The sequence below is a fragment of the Mesocricetus auratus genome, unplaced genomic scaffold (genome assembly GCF_017639785.1).
Source record: "Mesocricetus auratus isolate SY011 unplaced genomic scaffold, BCM_Maur_2.0 Super-Scaffold_100676, whole genome shotgun sequence".
Lineage (NCBI taxonomy): Eukaryota > Metazoa > Chordata > Mammalia > Rodentia > Cricetidae > Mesocricetus > Mesocricetus auratus.
Window position 1 is genome coordinate 11003048 of NW_024429266.1, and position 17712 is coordinate 11020759.

Below are 17712 nucleotides of genomic sequence, written 5' to 3' on the forward strand. Positions count from 1 at the left end.
AAGACCTTTTGTAAGTGAACTTAATTTTTATTTCTTTAGGTCACTGTGATGAAAAGAACATTATGTAGTGTGTGAATGGGTATAAGAACCTCCCCCGCTTCCTTCTTATTCCACCGCCTTTGAGATTGCTGTAATATAGTTGCCTGGTCTTCCCTACATAGTCCCTGGCATCAACAGTTAACCACTTAACTGAAGCTAATAAGGTTTTAAATTTTATTTATAAGGTCACATGCTGTCTTTCAGAGGCAATGACATCGGTGAGATGTACCCTCTGAGTTTTATTGCTTTAGGCTTGGAGTGGCTGCTCATTCAGGGTTTGTGTTGGTGAAGAACTGAAATGACACATGGACTTGGGTGCCTAGAATGTTGTCGGCATATTTGCTGCCAAGTCCTTTCTTTCTTTGCAGAAGACGTCTATGTTAGAGTTCGGACCTTTGTGCTGATGTGATTGCTTCTCCACTGAGAATTTAGCTTTACAAAATGCCACCCCAGCCTAAGTATTCTACAGTTTGTCATCGTGTGTATATGAAATGTAAAATATGGGGAGGTTATTTCAGAGGTGGGATGGAATAGGGATTTTGTATCTAACAACCCTACACATATAACATAAAGTGAGGAATGATCTTTGCAAAGATGAGGCAGATTTTATCTGTTATTGCTATTGATTTCCTAATCAGAAAAAAAGCTTAGGAAAGCATGTTGGTTAGGCAGAGAATAGCTCAGATAGTGGCAGTACCTTCAGTTCCTTTAACAGTGTCTACTAAAGCCTGTTGTGGAATATCAATGTTTTATTGGTTCTGATGGAAGAGATAGTACCCCAAACTAGAAATATTGGAGCAGTTTTATGAAATAATGGCCTGCGGCTCAATGGGATGAGGACGCTGAGGTGTGGGGGCGTATGATGTGAAGAGGGAGCCTGATGAGGGATTGTAGGATGTGCTGGCTGGAGTGTGTGGGTGCCCATAGAAGGCTCCTGTAAGATGGACCAGGACACGTAGGACAGTGAGGGTGCTAATGATCGTGAGGTAGTGAAGTGATTGCATATTGATTGTGTGCCAGGTGCCAACCAGGCAGACTAGTACAGCAGGCAAGAGCCTACCTCCCAGGGGCCTGAACTGGTAAGTCTTAATTTACTGCTTGATGGCACCATGCCTTTGTAACTTTGAAATTTAATGCTTGCTGGTAGGTCTGGACCTGTCTATGATGATAAAATTACCAAGTCATTGAGTTTTATCAACTACTCTAATGTTTACAATCTAAGAAGCTATTACAAGAACCTTCAGTTTGGCCAACTGATCATAAGATATATAGAAAGCTTTTATCATCGCTAACAAATATTTTTATCTCATAATCTTTTAGCTGAGGGACTTAGGGTTTGGTTTAACAGTAGACTGGGAAGCCGCAGGCTCAATTTTCAGCACCAAAAATAAGTAAATAAATAATAAACTTTTCAGTTGAGATTTTTAAAAATGAAGAATACTTTTTAGCTAGTTTTGATTTCTTGTGGATACTGCCTAATTTGATTTTAAGTTAAATATAAGAAAATATAATGTAGATGAAATATTTTCAATTTTAAATTGAGCCATGTTAAATTAAATATCCATCAGGACCCCCGTAGAAATCACCGTCTGAATACTTGTACCCATCTGTGGGACTAGGGATGGCGTGGAAGCATCAGCAGTTTGGAGTTTTTATCCTTACGAAGACAATGTGGAGGGAGGAGAGATTTCTGCAGACAAAGAAGTTGCTTATTTCTCATTCCTGTTGATCTCAGACCAGAAAAGGGTTAGGAAAGCATGCTAGTAGGCAGAAATAGTTTTCTCCCCCCTCCCTCCCTCCCTCCCTCCCTCCCTCCCTCCCTCCCTCCCTCCCTCTCTCCCTCCCTCCCTCCCTCCCTCCCTCCCTCCCTCCCTCCCTCCCTCCCTCCCTCCCTCTCCTCTCCTCCTCTCCCCTCCTCCCTCCTTTCCTCCCCTCCTCTCTCCATTCTTTCTTTTTAGGTTTTTTGAAGCAGGGTTTCTCTGTGTAGCTTTGTAGATCAGGTTGGCCTTGAACTCACAGAGATTCTCCTGCCTCTGCCTCCTGAGTGCTGAGATTAAAGATATGTGCCACAACCACCTGGCCAGAAGTAGTTTTCACAGCATCTTTCAGACTGGCAGTGGGGTATGTCCCTAGCAGTCTTTGAAAGTAGATGTGTCCCTGTCACCTCCCCACCCCATGGTGCTGGGGATCTAACTCAGGACCTCATGAATGCAAAGCAAAGACTCTTTTGTGTGGTGATACATTGTTTATGATCTAATAAAGCCATTGGAGATCAATTTGCAAAGCCGGCCACACTAGTTAGCTATAGAAACTAGACAGTGGTGGCACATATCTTTAATCCCAGGAATCAGAAGACAAAGGCAGTTGGATTTCTGAGTCTAAGACCACCCTGGGCTACTGGAGAGTGAATTAGCTCATGCCTTTAATCCCAGGATTTGAGAGGTATAAAAGGTAGAGCCATTCAGGTCACGATTCTCCAGCCACGTTGAGGAGAGCATAGCAGTCTGGGATTGCAGTCTGAGGTTTGGTGGAGCCAGGATCACCTTTCAGTCTGACGTAGAGTGAGAGGTAGTGGCCGACTGCTATGCTCCTTTCATCTTCAGCTTGAAGCTTGAATCCCAATGTCTGTCTCTGGGTCTTTTATTTATCGTGCTATACTTCTGACTGAGCTGTGTCCCCAGTATGAGAAGAGACTTAGAATGAAGGTCACAAGTATGATCTCACAGAGGCTGGTATTAATGTGGTAGGTAAAAGTGGTGGTATAAGTATTTGAGATGATCTCACTTTTTAATCAGGGATACTTGTGTATGTCTGATGTTTGGACTGATGGCATTTAGTCTTTGCATATCCCATAATCACTCTCTAGTACCCTGTTTAAAGATTACTGTATGGTGCACTCCCAGCACTAGGGAGGCAGAGGTAGTTGGATCTCTTTTGAGTTTAAAGCTATCATGCTTTTCAGAGCTAGTTTCAAGACAGCTAGGACTACACAGTGAAACCCTGTTTTGAACCCCCCCCCCAAATCACCATACCCATTCATTCTCTCGTACTGTTGAACAGTGTAGTTAAGGCTGTTGCAGGGTGGAGAATGTGAGGAGTGGGTTTGTCCTGAGAAGTGACTAGGAAAAGCTTGGTCCTGTGGCCCAGTCTCTGTTAGGATTTGTCCTTAGTTGCTGTCCACCTTCCTCATGCAACCCCGGCTTTGTCATGACTGTGAAACTGTGGTGTGATAGATGAATTATGAGGTGTTCATTTCAGAGTATGAATTGAGCTGTGAATTCTCTTGATGGAAACCAGACCCATTTCTTTGGGTGTCGGTCTAGAGCTGGGGTTGAACTTTGGCTTTTTCTAATTGTGCCCCCTGCACCCCCAACAGGAATACAGTGTTTCTTAATCTGCTTCCTCATTAGTCAGTGGGGCTACTCACTCTTGTTGTGGGTTGTTGTAGGAGATGCTTGGAAAGACTATAAAGTTCCAAGGGTTATTAAATGTCATGTATGGGTAAACTGATTGGAGTCACTGGAACATGTTGTTGTTATTTAGGGACTCATGTATTTCAGATTTCAGAGTTTTTTGAATTTTGAAATATTCACATAGGTTTTATCAGCTGAGCATCTTGAATCCAATATCCAAACCCTGTATCTTTTTGTGTACCTTACCTATGCCTACAGAGCTATCACAGATCGGGAAATTGGAAATTCTATGGGGATAGGATCTTGTCAGTATTGTGCCCAGTGCCTGTGTTGATCATGCTTATTTCATTTCTAAGTTTAAAAACTTTTTGTAGTTTTTTTTCTATTCCCATTTATTTTTCTTAGGGATTTATTTACCCGTCCACCATCTTTGAAAATATGGGACTGGCAGAGTGTGGTGCCTTGCCCTGTATCTAGACGGAGGAACCAGCTCTTTGGTGTCTGGTCTCTGGAAGCAAAGGAGGGACAGATAAACAATGGGTTCCACCCACAATAGCTTTGAATTTGGTCTGACGCAAAATGGTAAACTTGAAATATTATGAGATCGTTGTCTTATAACTCAATTACATTCTTCTTCAGCATGAACATTGTAGATGGCATTGGTGGGTTGCAATGTCAAAGGTTGTATCTTCTATACAAAGTGGTGTATCTCAGGTCTTACTGCTGAGAAATTCTGTCCTGCTAGGTACTGTACGTGAAGCCTATGCATGAAAGGAATCCAGACCACAGGTTTTGAAATGGTAGTTGTTTGACGTTTATGATTGTAAGTCAGTGTTTTTACAGTGACATGTGACACATAAGACTTTATGGTTTCTGATGATACTTTCCTAATTCTTTTTAGCAGATTAAATATAACCTTCCACCTAGTTTCTGTGAAAGAATGATTTGACCTTGTACATGAGCAACTATATAAAGGGCAGGTTGTCCAACTTCAGATTCTTTTCAGTTGCAAAGTAGATTATATTATTTACTTTGCAGAACTGTTTTTAGAATGGAAAACAATACAGACAATATCTGTGATACAGTACTATTATTTTTGCTTTAGGTTCATTTTATAACTGTTTTATACAATGACAGTAAGTTCCTCTGGTATGGTCAGAGCATTCCAGATGTTAGTATGGGTTTCAGTAATTGTTTATAAACTAAATTTAAATTGTACTTTTCTTTCGTAGATTTCTGAGTGTCCATCTTGGTTGTTGAATTATCTTACTAATTCATGTATCAGCTGTCACAACTGCATCATTGAAAAAGAGGTAATTTCAAATTTATTTATTTATATTTTTTTGTTTTTGTTTTTTTGAGACAGGGTTTCTCTGTATTGTTTTGGAGGCTGTCCAGAGATCCGCCTGCCTCTGCCTCCTGAGTGCTGGGATTAAAGGCATGTGCCACCAACACCTGGCCTTTTCCTTTTCCTTTTTTGTTTTTATTTCAAGCTTAAAAGTAGCTGCTTATCTTTTACTTTTATTTGGGTCATATTTGTGTCCTTAACATAGATGTTAATAGTTCTTTTGAACTAAATTTGACCCATCCACACTACAAAACATAGCTTATATTCCCTCATTGTGTGCATGCGTATGGGTGTCTACAAATGCACTTGTGTGGGTATATGTACATGTGTGTGTGCAGTGTGTGCAGAGGCCAGAGGACAAATCCAGTGTTGTTTCCCAGCATGGCCCACTTTTCCTTTGAGGTCAGAGCTGTCCTGTCCTGGAACTCTCTAAGCTGGGTAGGTGGCTGGCTAGTGAGCCCCGGAGTCCCCTGCCTTCCTCCAATGCTCGGGGATTACCAGCATATGCCACCTTGCTTGGCTTCTAAAGTCTGGGTTCTGGGATCAAACTCAAGTCCTTGTGTTTGCAAGGTAGGCATTTTACTGACAGCTATTTCCCAGCCCTACACACTCGTTCTTTACCGGAGGGTTTTGTTTTGTTTCTATTATCCAAAAACCTTTTGGTAATATAGTTTATATTGTGATCACCACTGTGCTGTGTGATACAGATCACAGTGAACTGAGACTTTAAGTGTGCTATAGGATATTTGTTTCTTCAGATGATCTTCATTGTCCATTTTGCATCACTCATGGCAAGGACAGAGTTTGAGAAATGTATCAGTAGGTCACTTTGTGGCATGACTACCATAAAATGTGTGTAAACACACCTACATGATACAACATGTGCAACTAGCTGTATGGTGTTTGTTTGTTTTTGTTTATTTGAGACAGGGTTTCTCTGTGTAGCCCTGGCTGTCCTGGAACTAACTCGCTCTGTAGACCAGGGTGGCCTTGAACTCAGAGATCTGCCTGCCTCTGCTTCCCAAGTACTGAGATCAAAGTTGTGCACCACCACCACCACCAGGCTTATATCTCTGTTTTGTACTTAGTATAGTGATAGCAACTATATCCTGTTGTAGACTATTAATGACTAGACTCTTGATGTAAAAGGAATGAGGAACAAATTCGGTACTAGGATCATTTGGTAAGCCTGATGATAAAAATGAGGAGAAAAAAAGTTAGGATTAAATTATTTTATTTCACTAGGTGTGGTTGCATGATACCAGAGCACTAGATTTTAGAAGTGCTCATCCTGAGAAAATGTTGTGGTTGTGAAGGTGTCTTCCTTAGCTCCATAAAGTTGGTTCAAAGATAACAGATCTGCGGTCTCAGTAAGCATACAGAAGTGGCAGTATGTGCCCAATATGTATGGTCCACTTGGAACTAATGTCCTGTTACCGTTTTGTTTTAATTACTCATCATTTTCTGTGATAAGATGTCAGGAGCAACTCAACTCACGTAAGAAAGAGTTTATCCGAGGGACAAGAATCCATTATAATGAGGAAGCAGGGCAGCTGGAACAGCAGGACCTGAGTGTGGCAAGCTTTCTTGTGGGATTGTCTTTGGATAGCCAGCCCTCAAATAACAACATGGAGACTTTTTAATTATGAAAGCTTGGCCTTTACTTTAGGCTTGTCCCCAACTAGCTCTTCTAATCCAAATTAACCTGCTTCTATTAATCTATGTTCTGTCATGTGGCTTTTACCTTTTCTCAGCACGGCATGCCGACTTGCTCCAGGTCTGCTGATGAAATCCCTGCACCTAGATTCCTTCCACTCACTTCCTCTCTATGCCAGGAAGTCCCGTCTAGCTCTTGGCCATTCAGTTCTTTATTAAGCCAATCACAGTGACACTTCGTCACACCATGTAAACAAATATTCCACACCACCTGAGAGCTCACATCCTCAGTCATAAGCACGAAGCAGAGAGAACTGGAAATCGGGTGAGGCTATGTAATCACAAAGCCCACCAGTGACTTACTTCCTCTAGCAAGGCTGCATCTCCTAACCCTCCCCAAATAGCACCACTAATTGGGTCCTAAGTGTTCATAGAGCCTATGGAGGACATTTTGCTTTCAAGCCACGCCACATTTGGAAGAAAAAACATTACCATTGTGCCCATGTAACTTCTGGGAGTGACTGTACTTGTGGCAAGATGAACTTTCAGTAGTAGAAGAGATTCTGGAAGGATCACTGGAGAACTAGGGACCCAGGGTTTCTTACATTTCTTTAGTAACTGACTGGGAGCTTATGTAACTCAGTCTTTGGGATTTTATTTCCCAAATGGAACAAGAGAGTGAAATACCAAGGGTCCCTTCCACCTAGAGGAAGAAAGTTCATTAGTTACCAGTACTAAGCCATGCTGGTCTGCAGAGTTAGGCAGTCCAGTTGTGCCACATTTGGCAACATAGCGTGTACCATGTGTGTGTGACTACCCCTCTCTGTCTGTTCCTATTGCCCTTCAGCATCAGATCCAGAAATAGAAATGGAGTGGTGTCCTGCTTGGCTGTGTGTCCTCAGGCAGATGGCTGGTTCTACTTATTACATAGAATGCAGCAACTCTAGTGTACTGGAGGTGGCTGTATTCCAGTAGTTGGTGGGTTAATTATCAGTCATAGATAAGGGAATTTCAGTGATTAAATTGTCTGTCTGTTGCTTTATCCAAATTGACTTTGTGGAAAGAGAGAAATGAGACACATCTTTAGCCAGTTCTCAGGAAAAACTGCATTTTGTGTAATAAGTGGAATTTTAACATGGTTTTTAAAGGAGAAATAGCTGAGACAGTTGGAGATGATCTCTTTTGTCATTGGATGTAAAAGTGCACATCATCACCATGTCTGTCTCAGTGCCTTTGGCTGGCTGTTTACGGTGTATTCGAAGTGATGCTGAGAGTGTCACATGAATGCCTCCTCATTAGCCTAACAGCCTTGTGGCAAGTGGCATTAACCCCCCTTAAAGGAAAATGAAACCTGGCGGTTGAGCATCCTGTCCATGCTTGCTAAGAGGCTATCACTTCAGGTCTGTGCTGGCCCCACTTCCAGAGTTTGCTTCCTGGCTCTCCTTTTATGGTTCATATATTTATGTAGCTGTTGTTTGTCAGCTTCTGTGTGATGAGTTGGGCATGGGTTGCTGTCCTCAGGAAGCCCATGGAAGAGGTTTGTGCTCTGCAGCTTACTGGCAGTGTTCCTGCTTCCTACCGAGGAGCTAAATGTGCCCAGCTTGGGCCACACTGTAACAACCCCATCACTGTTTCTGACCTACCATTTATTTGGTGTTTATGGTATGCCAGCCTCTGTGCTAACATTATTTCATTTAAGCCTTAAAACAGCCTATGTTTGGTGACTCTGGTATCCCTCATTTTCTGGATATGGCAGCTAATCTGAGAGAGTAAGGTCATTGCCCTCTGGTGAATACACTGAGGGAAGGTAGCTGAGATTTGAACCCCACTGATGTAGTTCTCCATCCACACCCCAAACACCCATATGTCCTTGAGCATTGAAACTACAGTCACTAGAAAGATTTCAGTTGCTTTATCAAGCCAATTTGAAAATAAACTGTTGTAAATGTTTTTCTGTGGATGCATGGATCAAGATTCATGGGACTAGTGTCGGAATAGGTTAATGTAACTTTATTCGGGGAGAATGCACTTACATAAGAAGCAGGTGACTGTTGCAAGTTCCAGCTCCAAGGATTCACGAGGCTGCCCTCTGTGACCTGACTGGAAGCAAGAGAGAGCCACCTGTCCGGACCCTACCCCTAAAACCCACTCTCCATCATGTCCGCACCTGTGACTACACACAAATGGGTGTGGTCAGTACTACAGGTGAGGGCGGGGTGGATATCTCACTACAGTTTTCTGTTGCAGAAGTAGTATTTGACTGAAAATTGGGAGAACTGTTAGACTACTACTACACCAAAAAAGGTGTTTGGCATGCTTTCCATTTCTTCCTTGAAATAATTATTCCATGTTGTAGATAGGTTATACTTGAGAATAGGAGCAGTATATTCTTATGTAAAATTTAGAGAATCCTCAATTAAATTTGTAAAGATGCCTCCTGATAGGAAGATAAATGACAAGTTAGATTACATATGGGGAGAGTGACTTCATAATGATGTAGTAATAATCACATTTGGATTTCATAGGTGAGCATAGCTAGGGAACAATGCCTCAAAAATTCATTGGGGTGTATTAAAGGAGAGATAGGGTCTACTATGGATCTTCCTAGTGCAGTTTCTAGTCCAGGACCATCTGTTACGATGCCTCTCTGTTCTGTGAATTGTGCATTTGTATATTCTGGGTGGTAACATTTTTTGAAAATGTGAAATATTTTACTGAATGAGAGCCTTGCAGTGATATTGCTCTTATTATCTCTATGTTAATTGTAATTAGAGTTTTAACAAAATCATCTCTTATAAAATATGCATAATATACTCATTACATATAAAAATTACTGAGTTTTCTTGCATCTTTATTGAACAGTAGACTTTATTGCTTAGTCTCCTAGTTTTATGTTTCCAGAAAAACGGCATGGAAAATATAGAATCCTCCTTTATGCTCCCTACCCCCTGCCTCCCCAATTTTCTCTATTTTTTCAATTTTTCCAAATGACTAATTAATAATTGGCATGCTATTATTAACTAGAGTGCATAGTTTAGGATTTATGGTAATATTTGTGTAGTCATACAGGTGCTGAAAACTGTCACAATTTTAAAAATCCCCTGTGAAAAATAAGAAAAGTAAGTTCCCTTCTGTCAGCATCCCTAGTCTACCTCTTCCAAGAAACAGTGGCAGTGTCTTCTTGTCTCCTTAGAATCATCTTGCATTTCATTCATTTAGTGAAAACAGTGAGGGTAAATGTTCCCTGTAAACAGATGGTTTTTGCATGTATCATATTTTCCATTTAAAGCATAGTAAGTCACCTTGAAACTTCTTAAAGGGAGGGATTATTAGGGAACCGAGGACAGCGCTCTGTGTATTTTCTGTTGAGCAGTCCTCTGGGAAGAATAATGCTGTAAGCTAGCATTCTAATGCTCTACCATAGCAACACCTTGGGATGGGCACTAGTGCTGAAACACATAGTGTAAGCCTTGGGATTACTGAACACATCATAAATAGAGCTGGGAGGAAGTGCTCTGACATGTGTTGTGCTCATTCCATCACCATCTTTGTCCAAACAGAAAAGCTTTGACCTGGTGTTACACAAGACTTAAGCGTCCGCATCTGTGATATTTTAACCCTTTGAGCAGCTTATTGATTGTGTGATCAGATGTGTCTCAATAACATGTACGTTTTCCCTTAGAAAAGTGGAAATTGAAAAGAGAAACGTGAACTGGCCAGTGAAGCGTAAGGAAGTTTCATGAAAACTCAGCCATTGTTCTATTTCTTTCTCATAAAACTGAGTGTTGCCATGGGAAGATATTGGTGGAGGGTTCTTCATAATAAACTGTTATATATTCATTCTAGAAATAGAATTCCATTCAGTGGTTTGGTAGCCTGTCATGCTTGAGTGCAGAAGAAATAGAACTTAGTGATAACTCAAATAGATAAGCTTAAAATTTTTTTCTCTTCATTTTATTGTATGAAAAGTAACATGCTTTTCTAGAAGCTACATGGTGAATCTGTTTCCTAAACTTCTTGTACTGTGAGCATTTGACAAATTGTCTAAAAATCAATTTGTAACTATATGCATGACAACATTATAGTTCATTGTTATGTGAAAGGAAGTGCCTGTGATTGGTAACTAGGAAAAAAGTATGTATTTACATACAATAGAATATCATTAGCTTTAAGGTGGAAGAAATTCAGACAGTCCTGCAGTATAAATGAAGGTTGAGAACGTTATGCTAAGTGAAATAGCAGTCTTAAAAAGTTAGATACTGTACGCATCTACTGTCTGATTCAAATTCACAGAGACAGGTGGTTGTCAGCATCCAGGGAGAAAGATGATGGACTCATGGAGAGAGGTTTAGAGTTTCAGTTTTGCTAGACAGAAGTCTAGAGCTTGTTTGTACCACATTGTGGATGTGCTTCTTATGACTGAACTTGGAAAGGGTTAAGATGATACATTTTATGTATAGTTTACCACAAAAGAAAATTCAAAAAATTCCATTCAAAGACAGATACAACTGATTTTTTTTCCCCCAGGGAATTAGCCATGAAAGAATGGAGAAGGCCGGAAGTCTAAGTCTTTTCCTAGGGATATATTATCTCATTTCTTAAATAATTAAATTTAAGCACATCCAGCTGTTTAGAACTAAAGAGGAAGACAGTCATTTGGGTAATTACTGTCTGCTTTTAAAATATATGTAAAACTCAGTATTCCTGTATAAAAATTTTTTTAAATCCTGTTTTGTCATTTATTTATACTGACTGAAGTGGTTGTGTGTGTGTGTGTGTGTGTGTGTTAAATCATCTAATCTAGAGAGTATAGGCAGACTGAACTAGCCAAGTTCAAAGGAAGTTATATGTGTGATGGTGTGGAGTGATATCACACGTGTGTGTGTAGTGTGGAGGTGATATTACACGTGTGTGTGAAGTGTGGAGGTCATATCACACATGTGTGATGGTGTGGAGGTGATATCCACACATGTGTGTGATGGTGTGGAGGTGATATCACACGTGTGTGATGGTGTGGAGGTGATATCACACGTGTGTGATGGTGTGGAGGTGATATCACACATGTGTGATGGTGTGGAGGTGATATCACACTTGTGTGATGGTGTGGAGGTGATATCACACATGTGTGATGGTGTGGACGTGATATCCACACACGTGTGTGATGGTGTGGAGGTGATATCCACACATGTGTGTGATGGTGTGGGCGTGATATACACACACGTGTGTGATGGTGTGGAGGTGATATCCACACATGTGTGTGTGGTTGGAGGTGATATCACACATGTGTGATGGTGTGGAGGTGATATCCACACATGTGTGTGATGGTGTGGAGGTGATATCACACATGTGTGATGGTGTGGAGGTGATATCACACATGTGTGTGATGGTGTGGAGGTGATACATGTGTGTGATGTGTGGAGGTGATATCACACATGTGTGTGTAGTGTGGAGGTGATACATGTGTGTGATGGTGTGGAGGTGATATCACACATGTGTTATGGTGTGGAGGTGATATCACACATGTGTGTGATGGTGTGGAGGTGATATCATACGTGTGTGTGGTGTGGAGGTGATATCACACATGTGTGTGATGGTGTGGAGGTGATATCACACATGTGTGTGTAGTGTGGAGGTGCTATCACACGTGTGTGTGGTGTGGAGGTGATATCATACACGTGTGTGTGGTGTGGAGGTGATATACATGTGTGTGTAGTGTGGAAGTGATATCACACATGTGTGTGATGGTGTGGAGGTGATATCACACATGTGTGTGATGGTGTGGAGGTGATATCATACGTGTGTGTGCGGTGTGGAGGTGATATCACACATGTGTGTGTGGTGAGGAGGTGATATCCACACATGTGTGTGTGGTGTGGAGGTGATATCACACATGTGTGATGGTGGTGATATCATACATGTGTGTGTGGTGTGGAGGTGATATCACACATGTGTGATGGTGTGGAGGTGAGATCACACATGTGTGATGGTGTGGTGATATCATACATGTGTGATGGTGTGGAGGTGAGATCACACATGTGTGATGGTGTGGAGGTGATATCACACATGTGTGTGATGGTGTGGAGGTGATATCACACACGTGTGTGTGGTGTGGAGGTGATATCACACATGTGTGATGGTGTGGAGGTGATATCCACACACGTGTGTGATGGTGTGGAGATGATATCACACACGTGTGTGTAGTGTGGAGGTGGTATCACACATGTGTGATGGTGTGGAGGTGATATCACACATGTGTGTGTGGTGTGGAGGTGATATCCACACATGTGTGTGTGGTGTGGAGGTGGTATCACACATGTGTGATGGTGTGGAGGTGATATCATACATGTGTGTGTGGTGTGGAGGTAATATCCACACACGTGTGTGATGGTGTGGAGGTGATATCATACATGTGTGATGGTGTGGAGATGATATCACACATGTGTGATGGTGTGGAGGTGATATCACACATGTGTGTGATGGTGTGGAGGTGACATCACATATGTGTGTGTGGTGTGGAGGTGATATCATACCTGTGTGTGTGGTGTGGAGGTGATATCCACACATGTGTGTGTGGTGTGGAGGTGGTATCACACATGTGTGATGGTGTGGAGGTGATATCATACACGTGTGTGTGGTGTGGAGGTGATATCATACATGTGTGTGTGGTGTGGAGGTGATATCACACATGTGTGTGTGGTGTGGAGGTGGTATCACACATGTGTGATGGTGTGGAGTGATATCATACATGTGTGTGATGGTGTGGAGGTGACATCACATATGTGTGTGTGGTGTGGAGGTGATATCATACATGTGTGTGTGGTGTGGAGGTGATATCACACATGTGTGTGTAGTGTGGAGGTGGTATCACACATGTGTGATGGTGTGGAGGTGATATCACACATGTGTGTGTGGTGTGGAGGTGGTATCACACATGTGTGATGGTGTGGAGGTGATATCATACATGTGTGATGGTGTGGAGATGATATCACACATGTGTGATGGTGTGGAGGTGATATCATACATGTGTGTGATGGTGTGGAGGTGACATCACATATGTGTGTGTGGTGTGGAGGTGATATCATACATGTGTGTGTGGTGTGGAGGTGATATCACACATGTGTGTGTAGTGTGGAGGTGGTATCACACATGTGTTATGGTGTGGAGGTGATATCATACATGTGTGATGGTGTGGAGGTGATAACATACATGTGTGTGTGGTGTGGAGGTGATATCATACATGTGTGTGGTGTGGAGGTGGTATCCACACACGTGTGTGTGGTGTGGAGGTGGTATCACACATGTGTGATGGTGTGGAGGTGATATCATACATGTGTGTGCGGTGTGGAGGTGATATCACACATGTGTGATGGTGTGGAGGTGATATCACACATGTGTGATGTGTGGAGGTGATATACATGTGTGATGGTGTGGAGATGATATCATACATGTGTGTGCGGTGTGGAGGTGATATCACACATGTGTGATGGTGTGGAGGTGATATCATACCTGTGTGTGTGGTGTGGAGGTGATATCACACATGTGTGATGGTGTGGAGGTGGTATCACACATGTGTGATGGTGTGGAGGTGATATACATGTGTGATGGTGTGGAGATGATATCACACATGTGTGATGGTGTGGAGGTGATATCACACATGTGTGTGATGGTGTGGAGGTGACATCACATATGTGTGTGTGGTGTGGAGGTGATATCATACCTGTGTGTGTGGTGTGGAGGTGATATCACACATGTGTGATGGTGTGGAGGTGGTATCACACATGTGTGATGGTGTGGAGGTGATATCATACACGTGTGTGTGGTGTGGAGGTGATATCACACATGTGTGATTGTGTGGAGGTGGTATCACACATGTGTGATGGTGTGGAGGTGATATCATACGTGTGTGTGGTGTGGAGGTGATATCACACACGTGTGTGTGTGGTGTGGAGGTGATATCACACACGTGTGTGTGTGGTGTGGAGGTGATATCACACACGTGTGTGTGTGGTGTGGAGGTGATATCACACGTGCGTGATGGTGTGGAGTGATATCACACAGTGGCAGTGTGAAGAGGTCTGAGCTGCTGTAGATTTGCCTAAGAGGAAAGAGGCAAATTGCTGAAGAAGATATCTGTGTTGTTCTTGGGGTGAAGAAGTTACTTGTTAAACAGAAGGAAGGGCTAGTTGAAGTTTAGTAAACAAAAGGAAGTACTGTTTGTGCAAGTTTATAATTTCTAACATTCATTAATTATGAACTGAAGGAAAATGTAATGATTAAAAATAGCATTGGATAGTGGCAGGGTTTTTGTATATATTTATATTTTCCAAAATGTATTCCATGGTAACATAAAGTAACTCATTTGCTTTAAAGGACTTTTAGTTGATATATAATAATAGCATGATAAACCTCATTGATTTTACCTAGTTGGGGAATCAGTTAATCTGTGTAAATCTAAGGTGTCAAAACAAAAAGGTCATCTAAAGAAATGCAGTTTTATTACTGTACATGCTGCTTCTAAAAATCAGATTAATATAACAAACTCACGCGGAAGAGTCTGGGGAGGTTCTGTAGAGAGAGGTAGCAGTGGCTTGTCATTAGTTAACTTTGCAAGTGCAGAGGAACTTTTGAAACGACAGAGACTACCTAAGCAGTTCTCTGAAGTTTTAGCTTTCATTTTCTTTATGGCATAGTCAGTCTTCAGCCCCATCCCCAGCTGTGGGTTGGATTCAGAGCTGTGTTCTAGGCGGGCTCTCCCTGAGCTTTACCCCCTCTCACCTGCACTCTTGAAAGCATTTTGAGATTTGTTGCTCAGGCTTGGATTTGTTATTGTAGCTCACAAAGCCCTTGAACTCTGTCCTGCCTCAGATTTCTCTGTTGCTAGGATTACATGCCTGTGTCCCCAGGCTTGGCAACTGTAAATTTTTAATATGGTACATCTTGTAAATTCTTAGTTATCTGTGCCCTGAGACTAGAATGAAACAGAAGTAAGGCCTGATGGGAGAGCCTCTAAATGAAGGGCAGCGAGCAAGAACTGAAGACTATCTCAACAAGAAGAAATGATTAGTAGTTGATAAACTAAATGAAAAACACCTAAACTTTGGATTCTGGGAAAGTCCATATTGAAGGCCCCAAAGGGAAAAATCAAAATGGCCATTGCAGAGCAACAAAGAGAAAAATTACAGATCAGAAGCAGAGAGATGGTGTTGACAATGATGGCTGCCCCTCCCAGCATGGATGTAAGGGCGGCTGGGAGCTGAAGCTGCTGCCATTAGCATGGAGAAGAAAACCTAGCAAGATGAGACAGAGGGGTCATCCTGGGGTCACCCCCCGAAGCTCTGCTGTACAGCTTCTTGCCAAGATGTGGTATGGCACTGAGAAGGCCACCTTCCTAGATGTCGTGTGAACCTGTAGAGATGCCCTAAATAGCTTACTCTCCTTTGCAGTCTTTTTGTTTATTATTATTATTATTATTATTATTATTATTATTATTATTATTTTTGGTTTGTTGAGACAGGGTTTCTCTGTGTAACAGTCTTGGCTGTCCTGGAACTCGCTCTATAGACCAGGCTGGCCTCAGACTCACAGAGATCCACCTGCCTCTGCCTCCCGAGTGCTGGGATTCAAGACATGGGCCACCACTACCCAACTTGCAGTTTTAAAATCCCATCATAGTTCTTGCAGATTTCGAATACTCCTAATGAATTGGCATTCATTCTCCTACCCCTAATGGTGCTTTCTGTTTCATTTTGGGAGAAAGAGCACTTAGGCCCTTGGATATCACCATTTTTATAGGAATGTGGAAATCAAGGTGAATGCAGAGTTGCTTGTGTAAAGAATGAAAGAGAGGAGGCTTCGAAGTGCAGCTTGGGAAGTGTGAGTTTGGATTCTTATAGGAGAAATGAAACTAGTTGAGCAGGCTTGTGAATTAAACTTTCTTATGCTTGATTGCACACTGAAGTATTAAATCTTTCAAGTGTATCTGTATCAGGGCTGGCTAATCTGCCTTTAGGTATATAATGGACAATTGATCTAGCTTTGCTTTTAAGAAAATCCTTGGTGCACTTGACCATTAAAACACATTCCAGCATTTGGTGTTCATTAGTGTTGTAACTGAAACAAAAACATTTTAATGGTTGATCCCAGAGTATTTTGAAGTTAGTATAACTTTGCTGAGAAGGTATTTAAACTTTAGTATCAGTTACAAATAGGCCATGAGCCAACTCTTCAAGCTATTTCTAAGTAAGACATTGAGTTTTTTGAATTAAAAAAAATACATTGTTTGGCACTGTGCCATGTGGAGGGAACAGAATGGAACAAGTATTGCAGGGTTTGTACCAACAATTGTCATTCCGAGTGAGGCCTTTAAGACATGGTGAAGGGGGTTTAGAGTGACTCCTCGTGTGAACAGTTTGCCAAAATTTAGTTTTCAATCATGAAGGACAAACTTTGCATATAAAAATAGGAGTGAATTTGGACAATAATTAAAGTTTCAACTCAGTTTAGGAGTTTGTTACTTGTCTAAAAGTGGGCTGTTTCAGCTGGAAATTTTAAGGAGATGACTCATTTATCTGTCAAGGTAGAATAATTTCACAATCTAGTAAGTTACAAGGGAAATCCCAGTCTAATCCTAGTACTTGGGAGGCAGAGTCAAACAAATCTCTGTGAGTTCAAGGCCATCCAGGTCTACAAAGAGAGTTCCAAGCCAGACAGGGTATGTGATGAGACCCTGTGACAAACCAACCTTTCAATCACCACACAACAACAAGAGAGAGATGACTGGCTTGGCAGAGAAGAGCTTAGAATAAGAGACTGTTTTAGAGAACATTCAAAGCCTTCACTTTGCCATGAGATCTCATTAATATATGCATATTTGGAATAATTCTGTAGTCTAGTTTTCTTCATGTAAAAGAAGAAGTTGCTCATTATTTACCTGGGTTTATTTATCTTCTCTAGTTCCAAATTGTAGAATTATGCCAATGAAAGTCATTCAGTTCAAATCATTTTGTGTCGTTCTTTAAATCATTCTAGTGGTAATTTTTATGATTTTTCCCTTTTACACACCTTGGCCTGTTGTGTTTGAAAGTATTGCCTTCTGATTCTCTTTCTTGTGTTCACTAGTGTAGTTTGCGTATGGCATAGATTATGGGTGTTGCTTAGGAAGAAGGAAGATAGATTTGTCTGGATTGTTTTCATTGGTCCAAACAGCATGCTCTGTGGAGATAGATAGATACAGTAGATATAATTTGATAGATACAA

The 17712-nt window shown here is 41.6% G+C and overlaps 1 protein-coding gene across 5 annotated transcripts in view; it reads left to right on the forward strand.

Annotated features, from left to right (window-relative positions):
• Disp1 (dispatched RND transporter family member 1) overlaps positions 1-17712 on the forward strand; it is a 154620-nt gene that overhangs the window by 20586 nt on the left and 116322 nt on the right. For 4 of the 5 annotated variants that reach the window (XM_021231847.2, XM_021231851.2, XM_013119215.3 and 1 more), the window contains exon 2: positions 4685-4765. The exons of the other annotated variant lie outside the window; for it this stretch is intronic. The gene's annotated coding sequence lies outside the window, so the exon portion shown is untranslated. The remainder of the gene's footprint in view (positions 1-4684; positions 4766-17712) is intronic. 5 annotated transcript variants of the gene reach the window in all.